Below are 16,897 nucleotides of genomic sequence, written 5' to 3' on the forward strand. Positions count from 1 at the left end.
TGAAGTGGCATTTCTTTATAGAGCAAACAATATAAAGTAAATAAGGGAGAATGACAACCCTCTGTGTACTCTAAAAGAAAACTAAAAGTCCCACTGGTGTGCTCTGCTTGTCAGAGAATACAAGAGCAAAATGCAAGCGTGTTAAAAGGCTCTAGCCTGGAAGAACTTTTTTTCTTCTTCTTTAAAGCAATGAAATGGTTCAACAACCTTCTGAGAAGGTGAAAAATCTTGCCTGTCTACATTTGTAAGAGAAGCCTGAATTACCTGCCTTTCCCTTTAAGCATTTTCAGATACAAATCAAACACAGATGGCCCATTATGTTTATGACCTCACTGTCAATTGCTCTAGATAGTGCATGCATTAATTATTGAAATATTTTCATAGTATACAACTTTTTAGTGTTCACATTGTCACAGATAATTTCAACTTTCTGATTAGGCGGTATAAACAGTGTTATTTATGAGAATTAATCTCTCGAATGTCATAAAAGCCACAAATATACTGGTCTTTTTTATATATAATGAATCCAGCCTTAAAAAAAAAAAAAAAAAAAGAAAAAACCCACCAAAAAAAGCCTGGCCTCAGTCCTGAAAGTCAACATTATGTTAACATTCCCTGTGATACATAAACGATGCCAAAACCTATTACAATTGCAGTAAATTTTGATTACCAGAGTTGTTTGTTATTTATGTCTAGAAGATAAAGATAATATTGGGAATAGCCCTCTTCTTTTCTGTGTATAAATTACATCCATAAAATATTGTGTTTTTTAAACAGTAAAAAAACTTCAATCAAGTTTTCAAATTGTTGTGTCTATTCTGCTTCAAGAAAACCCCACCTTTGGCAACTGAGCAGACAGTGGCATTTCTTGGATTCTCATTTACTTCCATTAGTAAAAATTGAGCAACTCTAGACCAAGTCCAGAAAAGTCCACTGAGTAGCAAACAGCTCCTAGGAGTGGCAAAGTTGTTATTTTCAGAACAGTCATCAAAAACACCAGTTTCCCCAGAAACAGCCCATTGACTGAGAGTTAAGGCATTCTTCTAGAGGTGAGATTTAAGTTGACACTCTTGTGAGCAAAGAGGAGGAACAGATCCAAACCTCCGCTTCCTTGGGGATACAGACAATAAAAGGCAGAGACAGCCTTTCTGCCAGTTGAGTTTTGGGAAGTACCTTGAAAGCATCAGTCAACTGCAGATCCCCTAACGTCAAACTGGGATGTCCCATGTGTGAACAGCCACCAGATCCAGGCACAAGCCCTACGCTGCCCGCTCATCGCTACCTCCACATGCTAGATTCCTTAAAAAATAAAATTGAACCTTGAATTCCTATACTATTTTTCTCCTCCCAAAAACCTAGATTCATATAGTGAGAAACTTTTCCAAGCAGGAACCATCTTCCTCCAGCAGAAAAGAATATCTATTTTTAGTCCAGTTGCTATTCTTAAAAAAAAAAAAAAAACAGATCACCTGGTGATTAAGATTGCAAGAGTTATACCTCTATCTAGAAAAAACAACCTGCAGCTTCTTTTACTTATAATTTTATTGCCTTAACATTTCTGCAAGGCAAAACTAGAAAGGGAACCCCAAATTTATGGGGTGAAGAACTAAATGAGTTAATCCCTCCTAGAATATTCCAGATGAGCAAACAGAAAGCATGCCTTTTTAATATTACTATTTTCAACAAACCCTTCCAATAAGGTGATGCCATCCAAAGCAGTGAAGGTAGAAAAAGGGGGGGAAAGGAAGAGAAAGAAACATCTTATGGCAGTAGCCCAAGGGAGAAATAAGTTCATGACTAGCACATTTACACCTTTCTTGATTTAAGGTACAAAAATAGTGTAACATGACCTGTTCGCTTCCCTAACAAGCATTTATATTTGCAGCAGATCAAGTCCAGACCCACTTCTTATGGCACAGGCATCTCTCACAGCCCTACAGAAGACCAAGAGCGCAGACCTAAAACTCTCTCCATCTTCCCATCAGGAGGGAGGAAGAAGCAGCTAAAGTAGGGAGAGAGAAGAGAAAAAGAAAAAAAAAAAACCACCAACACAATCACCACAATTTTTAGCCAACTTTTGTGATGAAGCAGTAGTATCTCATTTCATCAAGGCCCCCAACCTCACACACTAACACTAATTTCTTTTTCTAGTTGACTGGGGTTCGGTTTTTTATAGAGCCCAGATTTATTCTCCCCGCCCCAAGGAAGAGCCATAGCAGACAGGGGAGTGCTTTTGGGTACCTCCATGAAACTCTCCCAAACAAGTATTTCCCATCCGCTCATGTCACTCTTCTCAAAGGCTCACCATCTGCTGCAGATGCTCTGACAGTTGAAATAACTGAAAAAGAGAAACAGCTGGCAAATAAAAGCCTACATTTTCCAAGACACCCCTTGTCTCATGAGATGGAGACTTCTAAGTCCTCCAAGGTCCCAGCATTCCTTTGGACCAATTTACACGCCAGGTCCCAACTGGGTATAAATTCAGTGCAGCCCCAGGGCTGCTCCCATCAATGCATCTTCTTCCCTGAGGGTATCCTGTGTGTTGTTACAAGAGGCTTGGGATGGGAAGGAGAGGTTTTCTGTTAGGTAGCAGCTGTTCTGAAGCTGAAGGAAGGAAGGAATGATGCTCTCCTGTAGGTTATCCATAGCTCCATTTCTATACAAAACTGCTCTTAATCCACCCTTCTTATTTTATTTATTCTGAAATTGTTAGCACTAAGTTTTGCTGGAGCTGAGAAACAGAAGTAAGAAGATGAGGATTCTTAATTTGTTGTGGGTTGGGGTTTTTTTCTGTAGAGGATTGTTAAGGTTTTTCTACAGCTGGAAGGGCTAAAGCTCACACTTGTGACTGTTTCAAATGGATAGTCTCTCCCTACTCTTCAAGGACTAGTGCTTATATGAGACAGTAAATATTAACTCTTCCTTTTTTCTTTCCTCTTTTTTCTGCTTTTATATGGAAAGCAGAGGCCAGGTTAAGCTTTGGTCCTCCTAGATAAATAGGAAATGTATTGCTTAACTGCAGCAAACCTTAACTGCTTTTTTTTTCCTATGTACTGTGAAGAAAAGTGGATGTTCAAGAAAGGACATATCCCACTGAAAGATGTTTGGGGCTGGTGGAGGCAGGCTGGCTGTGCAAACAGATCTTTAGGGATTTATGATGATCAGTTTTTCAAGCATTAGGAAAGCCTGAGAGCACATTATTTTTAAATGAGTTATATATTTAGCGCTATGCCCACCATTCTTTCAGTTCTAATTTTAGAGGGCAGGGGACAACTCTGGCACTATTGTAGCCTTGTCTAAATTTAATATAGTTGAGCAGCTGATGATTATCAGAGAGATTGCCTTTTTGCTCCTTCAGGAATTTTTCACTCAGGAAAAAAAGTTGCTATGTAGTACTCTGCTTAGGGTATTGTACAAGCTGTTGTAGTACATGAGAAAAGTGTGCTCTGCAATAGTCTTTTAAGCCTTGCATCTTTAAGCCTAACATCTCTAGCTAGGGATTTCAGAAATGGGAGAAGTGAAAGTGGCTGGTTTGGACAATATTTTCCTTTGCCCCTTGTAAAAGGAGTATGAGCTTGTGCTGGCATATACTGGTAGTTCAGTCTTATCCCATCTCTGTATGAGTACAGATGCCGCTAGATAAAGCAAAGAGCTAAGGATCTTCCAGTTGACCAGTTGCCTGCCCAATGCCAATGGTCAGGCACTCCATCCAGAGCCATGGTTTGAAGACCAGAAGAACAGTTCTAATCCTTCAGTTCAGTTTCTTACAAGATAAAGCTTCCTCCAGTTACAGTCATAGGTAAGCATGACTTCTACATGGGCTTTGAGACAGTCTAGATCTTACTGTTGTTTTTCTTATTATGGCCAGAGTGAGCAGTATCATCTCAAGTGGGGTGTCTCTGAATTCATCAAATGAGATGTTACTCATATTTTATGGAAGCACAGGGACTTGTGATGCAGGGAGTTTTTTTAAGTGTTGTAAGTAATTAAAGGCAACATGCACAACACTTTAGTACTAGAGGCAAGCTTAATCTGCATAACTCTACAGTGCCACAGGCTCATTCTAGACAAAGGGTGTTTAATGAAAAACTCTGTAAAAAGAGGCCTTGCAACTCCCTATAAATATTAGGCTTTCTGCCTTCCTTCTGAAATATATTAACAGCCTCAAGAGGGATTATTGATGCTGGCAAGTAAGTTTAAGCAGCCCTCAGAAGTTCCTGACGCTGTGTATGGCAATAGATTTTTGCATATGGTTCCCCCCACACGCACTTAAGTGTTTTGAGGTTGGGGTGACTGCAGGTCTCTGAGAAAGCAAGATTGATAAAGCAAAGCAATCGGAGTTATTTCCTATGCATGAAATTGATTAAATGCTTCACTAAATGGCTTATAAATTTGGCTCTCATATTTCTGTCACCCACTGCAAAGATTACAGAAACTCCGTCTATAACCATGTTGTATACAATACCAAATTACAAAAGGTTGTAAAAACTAATGTTTTGTTTAAAGTTTTGAGCAGGACCATATGCCTTCGGTGACCTTGAGTAAGCTATTTTAATTCAAAACATTTTAAAGACTAGAAGAGAAGGAAAAAATCCATCTGCATAACAAAACTGAACTAACACAATTTAATACTTAGTATGCCACATACATATCATTTTTAACTTCCTGCCAGAAAAAATGTTGAATTGCCTTCTACCAGAGTATTCTAATTTTATAGCTACCAAGTGTATGTGGCACGAAACCTAGAAGCTCAAGTTTCCTGAGATTGAATTTGCTTTTCTTATTTAATGAACTCTGTTATCAAATCTATCTGGGAAGTTACATGGTCCCCTTTACTCTAGAACCCATGTGCATCAGGCACTACTGGTTTTGACCTCATCAGACCCTTTAGAGTAGAGCTTTACTGATTGCCGCCTTAGCATAAAGTTTCATTACCTCCCAAAATACAGATGAGAAACTGAGGATCTCAAGATGCCAAAAGCAGGTGTGAGCACAGTTTGCACCCATATCCGCTTGCTTCCCTTTCCCATAGGACAGCCAAAGGACTTCCTACAGGTTGGGGACTGGCATATAGCTGTATGAGCATAGCCAGCTGCTGGAGGTCTACTGGTGTAATATTAATTTCCTGACTATGCTTAGTCATGTGGAGTGTCCTGCACACATTTAACAACAGCTGCTGGTTACACCCGGTTACACTCCTGGTCCACAGTGGAATAAACTTTGGGCCAACTAAGTCTTCTGTTATTTTAAAATATTTTGTGTTAGCTTATGCCTTGGCTGTTCTGGTGTAAACACCTGACCTGGAAACTTGAGCTCACCCAAAGCTATCTAATTGTAGGAAAGGATGTTACTTATAAAGTCAAAGATACATAGATAGCCATGTTAAAATAGGTAGATTGCTTTATAAATCAAAAAAACACTTCTGACAGTCATAAATAAAACTTGACTGGATCCTTTTTACATGCAGTTCCATTTTACAGATGGGAAAACTAAGGTTCAGCAAGCAAACAGGCTTTGCTGACTGTCACAGAACAAGTTCTCTGGCAAAGCTTGGGGCTGAGCCCTGGCTCTTCTGCTACCCAGTGCTTTAAGAACTTGACCATACTCTCCTTAGTTATACAAATAAAGATCTGAAGTGATTAAATGTAAGTAAGTACTGAAGCAAAGCTCAGAGCAAGTAATAGGGAATCAGCATGAAATGCAAACGTAAGCATGAGAAAATAATCCCTATGTTTTAACCATAAATGCCTGTTTTCTATAGGAAAATCTATGTTCTCCTATAACATTTACAAGCCATCTCGTCCCCAGCAAGGATTAACATTTGGCATCGAAGTACTGATCTGGCAAAGAGCTGCCAGTAATGTAATCTTTTTTACAACCAATGACATGCTTAAAGTCTTGACGGACTTGACCCCTGCCCATTGCTAATCCCTAACTTTCTTGCCCATTCAGATGTACATCTTTAAAGAGATGGCATCTGATGTATAGCAAACAGCTAAACTTTAACTGAAGGTGAAACAAGAGCTGCCCAGAGAAAAGTATCAGGTGGAGAGAAATCTGAGTGTTCCTTATCCAGCCTTGTACTGGGATTTTTGACTCCGTCATGGGGGAAGAGGTGCCTGCTCAGTTATACATGTGCAGTGACTTTGTTTCTGTCCAGATGGGAGAATACACCTTTTGGTGAGAGAGGATGTAATGTGTTTGCTTGGATTACAGGAACACTAAAGAGCCCTAACTGTCATCAGACTCTTTATACTCAGTCTGAACAGTCCGTGATCCCAAAGGATGAAGCTCACACATGGAAAAATGAGGTATAAAGAGACCTTACATTTTACTGAATCAGTTTCTCAACTCCCAGTTCATGTGTTCAGTTGAAAAACCAAAGTGATAGATTTAAACTATGTTCAGAGAAAATAACAGTTGATCCAAAGAGATTCCAGCTGTCTTTTCTTTCATTAGTGTGACAACCAGTCCTGGGACACATGCCAGCTCCTCAGATATTGCTGCTCCACAGTCTAGTTATTCTAACTTCTGGCAACTGGTTATTTGACCTCTTGGTGGCTTGTCATTTTGATATCACTTTCTCTACATGGATAATCTAGCGGGAATCCCTCTTTTATAATGCAACAGTCTATACATAGTAATTAGCCAGAACACTGAAGTATTGTGCTGTTAAGTTGAGTCTTGAGCCGCAGCTGAGGAGCACTTACTGTGGTTGGGAAGCACAAAAATATGGTTTAGTCTCTTTTTCATGAATTAGTGGTCCCCAGGCTCTGGGAGAAAAGTCTAATCTTTTCTATGCCATGTGTTATATACCAGTTCTGAATCACTCTCTAAAGCCATGTGATAGCAATCTCCTGCTCCCAGATGAGCACAGCCCTGGCTCCAAAGGACATACAAAGAGGAGATCAGCTGAGTAGCATCAGCCCTCACAGCTCTGGCTGGCTTGTGGGTGATGAGTTACATCACTTTTGTGTGAGAAACCAGCCAGGTGTAAAAACTTATCTATATTCCTCTATCCCATTACCAGTGATTACAAAGTGGCATAAAAGCCAGCAGAGTGCTCTGTATCCCATAGAGATCCTCCAGTGCTGTTGGATGAGGGCTGCTTTTCATTAGTTTCCGAAGCAGCCTAAAAGCATCTCAGAAGAGCCTGGTGTCTCTAGACAGTCTAATCTTCTGATGCTGTACTCAGTGAAAAAGCATGCAAGCAATCAAAACAAAAGAATCAACTGTCTATCTTTAATTTAAGGCGATATTCCATTGTAAGTCCTTTGTCCACCTTGAGCAGTCAGAGCACAGCCATAGATTTTTCCAGTAGTCTGGGAATGGGATCTTAGAAAATGATGTACTCAGTCCGACATGGACTTAAATAGGTTTCAGAATAATCTATTATGCATCAAGTGTTTAATCGACATAATTAATATTTTTAAGGGAAGCCATTTACATTGTAAGTTCTATACACATTATTTACAATTTCAACAGGAACAGTTAATGCTCTGTGACAAACTATATTGTTTCCAGCTTGTTATCCATTCATAACAAGGTCAATCTATTACCATTATTTTTGTGAATGTAGCTGTTACCTTGAGGCAAAAAGTTAATTGTAAATTACAGAGGAGGAATTATTGAGTTGTTTTTTTAACTGTATTCACTGTAATGTATGGTAATGGAGCTATTTTATGAAACATTTACATTTAAAAGCATTTTGTTATTCATATCAGACGTGCTGGACAAATTAACTTCCAAACTTTTCAAGAACTTACTCAATGGGAAGGGAAGAGTCATTTGAAAGGATCCAGCTGAACATTTCATAACCATTGCAGTTAAAAACAGATGCAGTCTCGTCTATTTTTCTCCTCTGAGACTGGTCCCTCTGCCATTACCGCCCAACACAACTCTGAGAAGCGCTTAGTGCTCTGAGAAACAGGAGCAGATTTGATTGTAATTTAGAGTAAAACTTCAGCCTTTACATCACAAAAGTGATCTGTAAGAGATGTATCTTAAGATTTTATTCAGCCCGTGATACGCAGTAAGCACACAGTGCCAGGCTGATGTCTGAACTCTTTTACCTCCCTGCTTTTGCACAATTTCTACTGCATTGGCTTGCGCCCTGGCAGACAAAAGTTAGATTTTAGATTTATGCCCTGCCTTGTTTGCTCCCACCTGAGCAAAGTCAAGGGGTATGTGGCATCACTGCTTCCCAGATCGCGGTAAAAGTTGGCATTCATAGGCTGCACAGAAAAGGAAGGAGAACCATCCTAAAATCTTTCCCACATCATTTTAATGATGCATCTCAGGGCAAAACCAATGAGCTTTCCATTAGATGGTGGACTTGTCCATCTCAATGCACAATGGAGAGTTGACACCATTTAACTTCAATCTAGACAATGCTTTTGCTATGCCCACAGATACAGCAGGCCTGCCTGCCACATTGAGCTCCACCTTAGCTGTCTTCTATATTTATGCTTTGAATTAGGTGACTGACTTAACTGCATTTTAGTCTGGTTTCAATTAGAACACTGGCATTGAATCTTCACGATTGCTTCCAGAATAACAGAAGACAAACTCATAAACACTGAATATTTTGAGCTGACTAAAGGAAGAGGATGATCACTGGTCAGATGCAGAATTTCTAGTAGAATAGGAGTAAGAAAAGTATGTTAGAGTTTTATCTTCCTTTCTCTACTGCAGAATAGGCAGGTGAGAGCTGTTTGGATGTTTGCCTAACCATCCTATAAAAGATATGTTCTAACTTCTCAGTGATGAAGTTTGTGTAGTATGACAGTAGTGTTTGGGTGAAAAGAAATCTATTTCCTCTGAAATTTTATGGAGAACAATTTAAATTTGCTAGAATCCATTGTTCCAACACCCAGCTGCTCACTTGAAAAAAATCTATTCCTCTCTTCCTCAAGTTGTAATGAAAAAGAAATGTCAGGCTTATGTCTTCTATTTGAAAGGCTTAATATGCTAAAACACACCAGGTTTTCTTTTACCACGTGATCTCAGAAGCTTCAAGGCATTGTCAGGTATTAGTATATCTAGCTTGCAAAGGGTTAAGTAACATTATTTCTGTGGTCTCCATCACTGGTAGTATGTTCAAAGTGCACAAAGCTCAAGACATGTGCATTCTTCGTCCAATAACTTGTCCAGTAATTGGTATATTGATTGCTAATGTCATCATGTTTTAGTATATATAAACCCTCTCACTCTATCATACAGCCGCCAACAATCCAAGAAGTCATTGTTTATTCATTGTAACTCCCAAACTGGCCGTGTCAGATTCTGCTTGAGGCCTTGCTGATAAAAATCAGCAGATGATTGGGCACACACATTCTTGACATGGCTGACCCATGACATCTTAGGGCCAGCAGGGAGCCTGTCATTATGTGTACAATACTCTTCTTTCTTTCCCCTTATCTATTCCCAGATGACTTTGAGATTTTTATTAACTCATTAATGACTGAAGATGTCATTAAAGAAAGTGGGGAGGAGGGGGAAGAAGGACATTTTGTTTGTTTGTGTACGGCAAGCCATTGGCTCGCCATAGAGAAAGGCGGAGGAAAGCTTAAAGACAAAGCTGAGATCTATCCAGAGGAAAAGATCATTAGTTCACTAGGATGACTAAAGCTAAGCTTTGAAGGGAGAATAAAATGTTAGGCCATATTTGAAACACAACTGAGGAAGAAGGGATGGATTTCTCCACAAAAAGAAACAGCAAAAAAAGACTGGTTGGGTTTGCGTAGTACAACCGGTAGTCCTCACAAGCATGGAAGGATATCTTCCTGGCACTACCTCAGTGTTCAAATACCTAAGTATTCACTCAGAATGAGTTTTGTATTCAAGTCAGTGTTTTACTGTGTCTTTAAAATTGTGTTGTTTTATACAGGGAAATAGTATCTGCTTTTTTTAGGTTTTCTTGTAAATATGTCAGTTGAACAGATATTGAATAGCATTATATAGTAATCACACCTGCAGTTCTTTTCCAGGTTGTTTTTTGCATCTTCAGTTTGTGAATTCTATCTGTAAATGTAGCAAACTAGTGAACATTGGGTGTTTCTGTCATTAGAGGCCTGTTGGTTTAGAACCAAGGACTTAATATTTTAAGGATTGCAATTATTTTATTTTTAATGATTACCATTTGTGGATGGACTGAGGAGTAGTGAATGCTTTTCTGTCTTGGGCAGCTGCCCTCCATGTGGTGGTTGATCTCAACCTAGAAATCTCTAACATGCTTGTATAGGTACTGAATGTTAAAGTGACATAGAGCCAGATGTCATCTGCATTGGCCAGCCTTTAATAATCTTTGTATCAACATCTATCTTTCTGATGAGGTGAGTGGAAGAAAGATCAGCCTGTTTCCCAGAGGGACCTGGTATAAAATATAGGTATAGGTATAAAATAATAGAATAAGGTTCTTGCATGGGAACTGTTAATTACTAGAACCAACTCAAACAGGAATCAGCTTATTCCATCATGTAAACTGCAGATAATAGCCTGGCAATCAGGCATATCAATCTGGCCTTATAGACTGACTATAGCAAGTTTTAGAACTCCTAATAGGAGTTTAAAAAGAATAATTTCATTATACCATATTGTTTCTGACAACTCTGTTCTCTCAACTCAATGGATGATCCAGATCACCTAGGTCATAGGGCAAACATTTATTCTTAGGAATAATGATAATATTTGCTGTGTCTTGAGTCCCTGTGAAGGCAGTGGATGCTTTCTGCAACATTAGGAGTCATTTCTGGTTTGCTTCTTTGAGAGATTTCTTTTCTGTTAATTATTGGGAGACAAAAGAGGAACATTGTTTGTATTGCAGTGGGAGCTGAGGTTCTCCATTAAAGGTCAAAGATTTGTGTGAGGTGCTGTCTGGGCTACATATATATATTCCAAAGGAACATGGGTGGGTTTGGAAAAGGAAAAAAAAAAGACAAGAACACATCAGCATGTGCTGGCCTACTCAGCTATGCCCAGATTAATCAAGGTATGCCATTTACCTAATGCACCTTTTTGAGAGGAAACTTTCCTTTCTCCTCACTTTCTGACATCCAGACTCTCTTCCATTGTGTACCAAACTGGGAACCTGTGATGAATCTTTGGATAATGGACTGTTGCTTTGACAAACTATTCCTCTAGTGAAACACGTGCCTGTCTTGGCGACAATAATAGCAAAGTGCGGATTTTGTGGAAGAAATAGAGGCTTTGAGGGCTACAGCACCAGACTCTGAGTCTATAAATTGCTGAACTGGGATGTTAGATGCCTTTTAATATTTTCAAACGTCCAGTAGAGTAATGAAAGAACTGTAGGACTATCCTGATGTACGACCTCAGGAGAGTTGTTTTCAGAGATCATGGGAGCTCACAACTTGTTTAAGAACATGAAGTCCTATCCAAGTAATAGCTGGAAATAAGTTGCTTGATTTTTCTATCCCCAAAGACAAATTCTTGTAATAGCAAAAGTGTAAAATCCAACAAAGAGAGGCTTGATATTTTCGGATACTCCAGCCGCTTCATAGTGGAAAAAAGGCATACTGACAGTGAAACTATTTGGGGTAAATAATGAGGACAGACTTCTCAGAAATAAACTGGCATGGATTTGGCCATGAGATGTCAGATTCATAACTTGGGAAATGAAAGCCTCTATATACTAGAGCGCAGGCCCTAGCCCAGCAGTGGCAATTCAGCCTTCTGAGCCACAGGGATTTCTTTATAAGCAGTGGTATATTAAATGTGGAATCGGGTAAGCCAAAGGGACAGCAGTAAAACAGAGACAACGTGCAGCGACCAAAAATGAGCTAAAGCCAGACACTAATTACTTTGCAGTAATTTTGTTTTCCTTTAGAGTTGACTGATCTCTCACTCCTGGAAGGTAAATGCTTTTCCTATCACTTAGGTTTTGCACCTAGTACATTTTCTTTAGTTTAACTGAAGCTGGGGAGAAAGCGGGGTTTTGTCTATTTATCCGATTTAGTACCTTTATCAATGTAAAGATGAGGGGTGGATTTTTATACTGTGCACATAGCTGGAGTGGGCTGAGGAAGAGCACTTTTAGACAGGCCTAGGTCAACAAAACAGATTCATCCATCACATCTGCCAGAATGGAAAGATAGTTGTCTCGATGCTCAGTCAATCTGAGACCTTTCTGCTGAGTCAACTGACAAGATTGCAGATGTTCGTGACAATGAGGAACACTTATCCACTAGTAAGCGGACTGAAGACCACCTACACATTTGGCAGTGGGCCTTCAGCTTAGGAAGCTCTAAACTCTTAAACACCAGCATGTCGCTCTTTGCAGTCCTCTTCTCCTTAACAGTTGAGAATCGTTACCAAAAACTGAGCTAGAATAAGGTAAAATAACAAAAGGAATTGTGAGGTGATAATGGTGGAAGGTGTGAGAGTCAGTAGAAAGTACAGTAAAGAAACCCATGACAAGTCATGATAAATGGGTCGTTATAAAATTCATGTTTAGGCTGCACCAGTCTGGGGATAATGCCATTCGTCATGGCAACACTGGGGCACTAATGAGCCCTCATTGCATATTCATGGCTTTGGCGCCTCTCTTCTCTCTCTGTCTCCCTCCCACCCCGAACCAATGCCTGGTAAATATCTCCACCTCAAGCTGAAACTCGACTTAGGCTGCTTTTTTTTTTTTATTTGTTATGTTGCAGCAATTACACTGTAAAAGTGCTGCACAAGATTGATTGCTCTGATCTGTAGTTCAATTGTAAATTAGAATACACATCCCCCTGGGGACACACGGCCCCTATTTGTGATTAAGAAAAAAGCCCCATAATAGACTAATAGCTAAAGTTCTCTCTCTTTTACTTTCAGGCAATTAGCTTGATGAAATGGCCTCTTTTTGTGTACCCTGGAAGTGTAAACCGATATCATAATGAAGTATATGATGTTTATTCTATTATTTTCACCTTGCCATGTATGCAGGAATGCATAAATAATGGCTGCTTTGTCTAGTACATTTACTGATTCAGAAGTAAACTATGTCTTAAAGATGCAGTGTATGATCCTGCAGCCTTATGTTAAGCTGGGCGCCGTGACTAGTCCCTATAAAAAGTAATGTTCTGCCTAAAGAAGTTGGAGACCATTTTTAGTCAGATGATGAAATACTGTTTGCAAGACACTTTCATTTATAAAGAACCTTAATTGGAAAATCCTCCTAATAACCTTGTGAGTAAAATAAGGTATCTCCATTTTACAGAAAGGAAAACCGATGGAGAGATGCTGAACACTTTACACGAGCCCACACAGGACCTCGGTAAGTGCTTAAGAAATCCTAACTCCTTGAACTTTTTTCAGGCAATCAGAAGCTCCCTTTCCCATCTCTTGTAAAGTGTTATTAATGCTGTCCTGGATGGTTCATAGAGTGGCATCTGACCTTAGCTTGCCTCAAAGACGTAAAACTCTGTGGTGTCACGGTTGCCTTCATTCCCATGTGACATCCATGGCTGAAGCTCTTTCACCTGAATCCAAGGTGGATATGGTCATGCCCATATTCAATATCATGTGTTGGATGTTGGCTTTCCCAAGGCTCAATTTGAGCTGTCAGTCTGAGCAAATGAGTCATGTTGTGCAATAGTGTTATAACACTGTGATGGTGTTCGTGCAGTGGAGCACAAGATAAATATCTGGGAAGAAAACTGCCATATGATGATAGCTCTGGGCATACCTGTTTTGTGACAAAAGGTGCTTCTACATTAGCGTTTCACTTTGGCCCTGCACTTTTGAAGTAAATCTTCCAAATGACCCTGCTTACCCTGCCCTACAATGTGAAGCAGTCTTGGAGCACGCAAACCAAATTCTTTTGCATGAAATCAAACCAGATGATGTGGTCTGGGAGCTCCAGCACCTAACGGGAATTCAGTCCACAGGAGCATGCTAGAGCTAGTCTGAGTAAACCTCTGACATGCAGTGACCTGCGGCCACTCTCAGCTCTTCAAGTGCACAGTATAGACATACATTTATTTACCTATTTGCTTAGTGAAGCGAGGTTCCTATCCAAGGAGTTATGAGAAGCTCAGATCGTATGGCAGGGAGGACATGTGAAATGGCCTGAAAAACCTGTGTAAGAAAATGCACTGGTTTATGTATATCCCCATCAGTTTATCTACAATAGAAATGCTTTCATTTAGTTTAAAATCTATGTGAGACAGGTTCTGTAGGGGAATATAACAGAGTTTGGAAACATTTTGCTAAGAAGCACTACCAGTGCAAACCTTTAAAGGATAACACTCTACATGGCTACAATACCATATTCTGTTTAAACTTGTTCATCATTGTCTTCTTGCATGACAGCCCTGGCATTTAAAATATGTTAGGGGTGACACAATACTTTCACCTGGTGCAGACGTATATCACTGGAAGGATGTTCTCATAAACAAAGTGCTGCAGGCTATGATCTTATCATTCTCCTCTTCCTTCTTCTCAGTTCAGTTCAATGACAAACACGTATTTCTCTTCTTTGCTCCAGTTTCTGGTCTAGAGAAGCCTGGTGTTGGAGCAACAGGTGATGTTGCAAATCAGGAATGACAAGCAGTGGTGGTGGCTTGGAGGGGGAAAGCAACAGAGAGGGCAGCAAGCATGTCACGTATTTTATCATGCTTTGGCTGGTGCACCAATTCTACATGGTGCTGCAATTTTATAGTATGAGCAAAAGCTTGCTCACGTGCATGCCTGCACATGCACCTTTTTTTTAAGACATAAAGCAAATTAGAGTGTTCACATGTAATTAGCTGATTATTAGTGTGGTTCAGTCGAGGCGATAGGCAGACAGTAAACTTTGAGATAGTTTGCAGATAAAAGGACTGAGGGTGTTCTGGAGAAAGCTGGAGGTAATAGTTCAGAAGAGAAATTCCTGACAAATTGAGCAGGCATCTAAGGATGTTCTTGCCCTACACCATTAGCGCAGCGCAGTGTAGCTCTCCCCCCTACAAAGCTTAACCCCTCCTGGCATCCAGGGCTCTTTCTCCACGAATAGCCAGCCTGCTTTTAAATTATTGAAAAATTAATCATAATTTCCTGTTTAAACACATTAGTTTGGACTAAAACTGTGAAATTCCCTACTTATGCTTCCTGCCCTCCTCCTTGTGACAGTGTATGAAACGGCAACTATAACCCCTGTAGAGGCTGGAATATCTCCAGTTATTTATCTAAGAGGGTAAATGACCAAGTCTAGTAAAAAAAGTTATCAGTTACCATCACACTTGGAAAGAAACCCAAAGTGTGTCTGAGTTTCTTTGCAACTTCTATGAAAATGTGGATATTTTACTAAATCTTTGTGCTAAATTAAAATGTCATTGAATTTTCTCATTTTATAACTAGCAGGGAAGTGCTTTTTTTCTGTCCTTTGGGAGTTTTCAAGATTTCTTTTTTTTTCCCCAACTAATTCTTTGGCTAACCAATAAGCTGCTAAAAATAAATTAGACTGAGTCATTTGCTTCAGTAATTTCAAAATATTTCATTTTTTGCTTTCACTTATAAATTAAAAATTAAAACCAAAACATACTTCAAAGCCAATAAATGATCATTTAGAAAAATATCTATTGGGACACTTGCAATAATTTTGAAACATCTTTAACATATTTTTTCAGTTGAGAAACTTCATGAAAACCACATTGTTTCCTCTGAACCTTTTCACCTGTTTGGCACATTCCAATACAAAGGTTTCATCAAAACCCCAGACATAATCCACTTTTATCATCAATTCAGTATCTCAGGGTGTTCTTGCTTGGGATGGCTTCTGAGGAGGAATAACTGAGAACAACATGTTCTGAGTTGATCCAGCACTGAAAACTTCAAATACAGCTGAAATTATCCATAATTCTGAGTATCTGTTCGTGTAAAAGCTTGTATTTCTCGAGGCCTGTATACATGCATCCCGTTGTCCTTTCCATTGCACTCAAACAGGACGGATCTAAAGTGTTTCTGTTGAAGTAAGAATTTGTCATAGCAACAACTTGTATGCTCTTTCTTTGCCAGTGTGTAAACTCTTCAGCAATTCCTTCTGTTAGGGCTCCATCCTGCAAGGAAAATGCACACTTGATATCAGAGGAAATGTTATTATTTTCTGCCATGCCAGACAATTTACAAAATAGGCAGAAGAACTAACGCTGCTGGAGGGGTTAAAGACATATTCATTAAAGAACATGCTGTTTTTGCAGACAAGGAATCACTTCTCAGCATACAATTAACAACATTCAATAAATAGTAATTCTTTAACTCCCAAAGAAAATTACCACTTCTTAATGCTCGTTTATTCAAGGCTTATGTAGGCATTTACCATGAATAAAATTTGGAGTAAATTCTCTACAGAAGAAATGTTGAATCAAGAGTGCAAGATTGCGTTGATGTTTTGGTTCATCTTGAAGGAGGGAACCTTCTGCTGTAGATCTCAAGTGATGCTCAAAATGAAGAACAGCACGTACGAGGAGGAGAGCCAGCATGCCAGTGGCCAAGAGCCTACCACTAGAGATAAAGCCTGGGGACCATGTCAAGGTAAGGGCCCTCACAAGCCACTCAGCAAATGCTTTCTTTGCAACTCTTGCTGCCCTGCTTACCTTCTTCCCAAGGCCCGTCCTGCTTCTTTTCCTCTTCTTGCTTTGCAAAATGACAAGAAAACCTGAGGTTTTTCACAGGTTTCTGGAGAGAACAACAAGCTTGCAGACAACCGTTTGTCTTGCCTGGAAGTAGCTGTACTGGGTTAGACCAAAGGTCCAGCTACTCCCTCACTGTGTTAGCGGCAGAAATGCCTAGCAGATATACAGAAAAATGTCAGAAGCCAAACGCAAACTAATTCTCCTGATGTATTTGCCTTGTTCCTATCACTTGGTGCACTAGAGACTGACAGTAGAAGTTGCATAAAACAAGAATGTTTAAT

At 39.6% G+C, this 16,897-nt stretch overlaps 1 long non-coding RNA gene across 1 annotated transcript in view; it reads left to right on the forward strand.

Annotated features, from left to right (window-relative positions):
* Positions 1–16,565, forward strand: part of LOC142603561 (uncharacterized) — a 138,304-nt gene extending 121,739 nt beyond the window's left edge. The window contains exons 3-4 of the long non-coding RNA XR_012837501.1: positions 13,223–13,279; positions 16,389–16,565. This is a non-coding gene — a long non-coding RNA (uncharacterized LOC142603561). The remainder of the gene's footprint in view (positions 1–13,222; positions 13,280–16,388) is intronic.
* Positions 16,566–16,897: the final 332 nt, after the last annotated feature.

This window comes from Balearica regulorum, chromosome 12 (genome assembly GCF_011004875.1).
Source record: "Balearica regulorum gibbericeps isolate bBalReg1 chromosome 12, bBalReg1.pri, whole genome shotgun sequence".
In the NCBI taxonomy this organism is placed as follows: Eukaryota; Metazoa; Chordata; class Aves; order Gruiformes; family Gruidae; genus Balearica; species Balearica regulorum.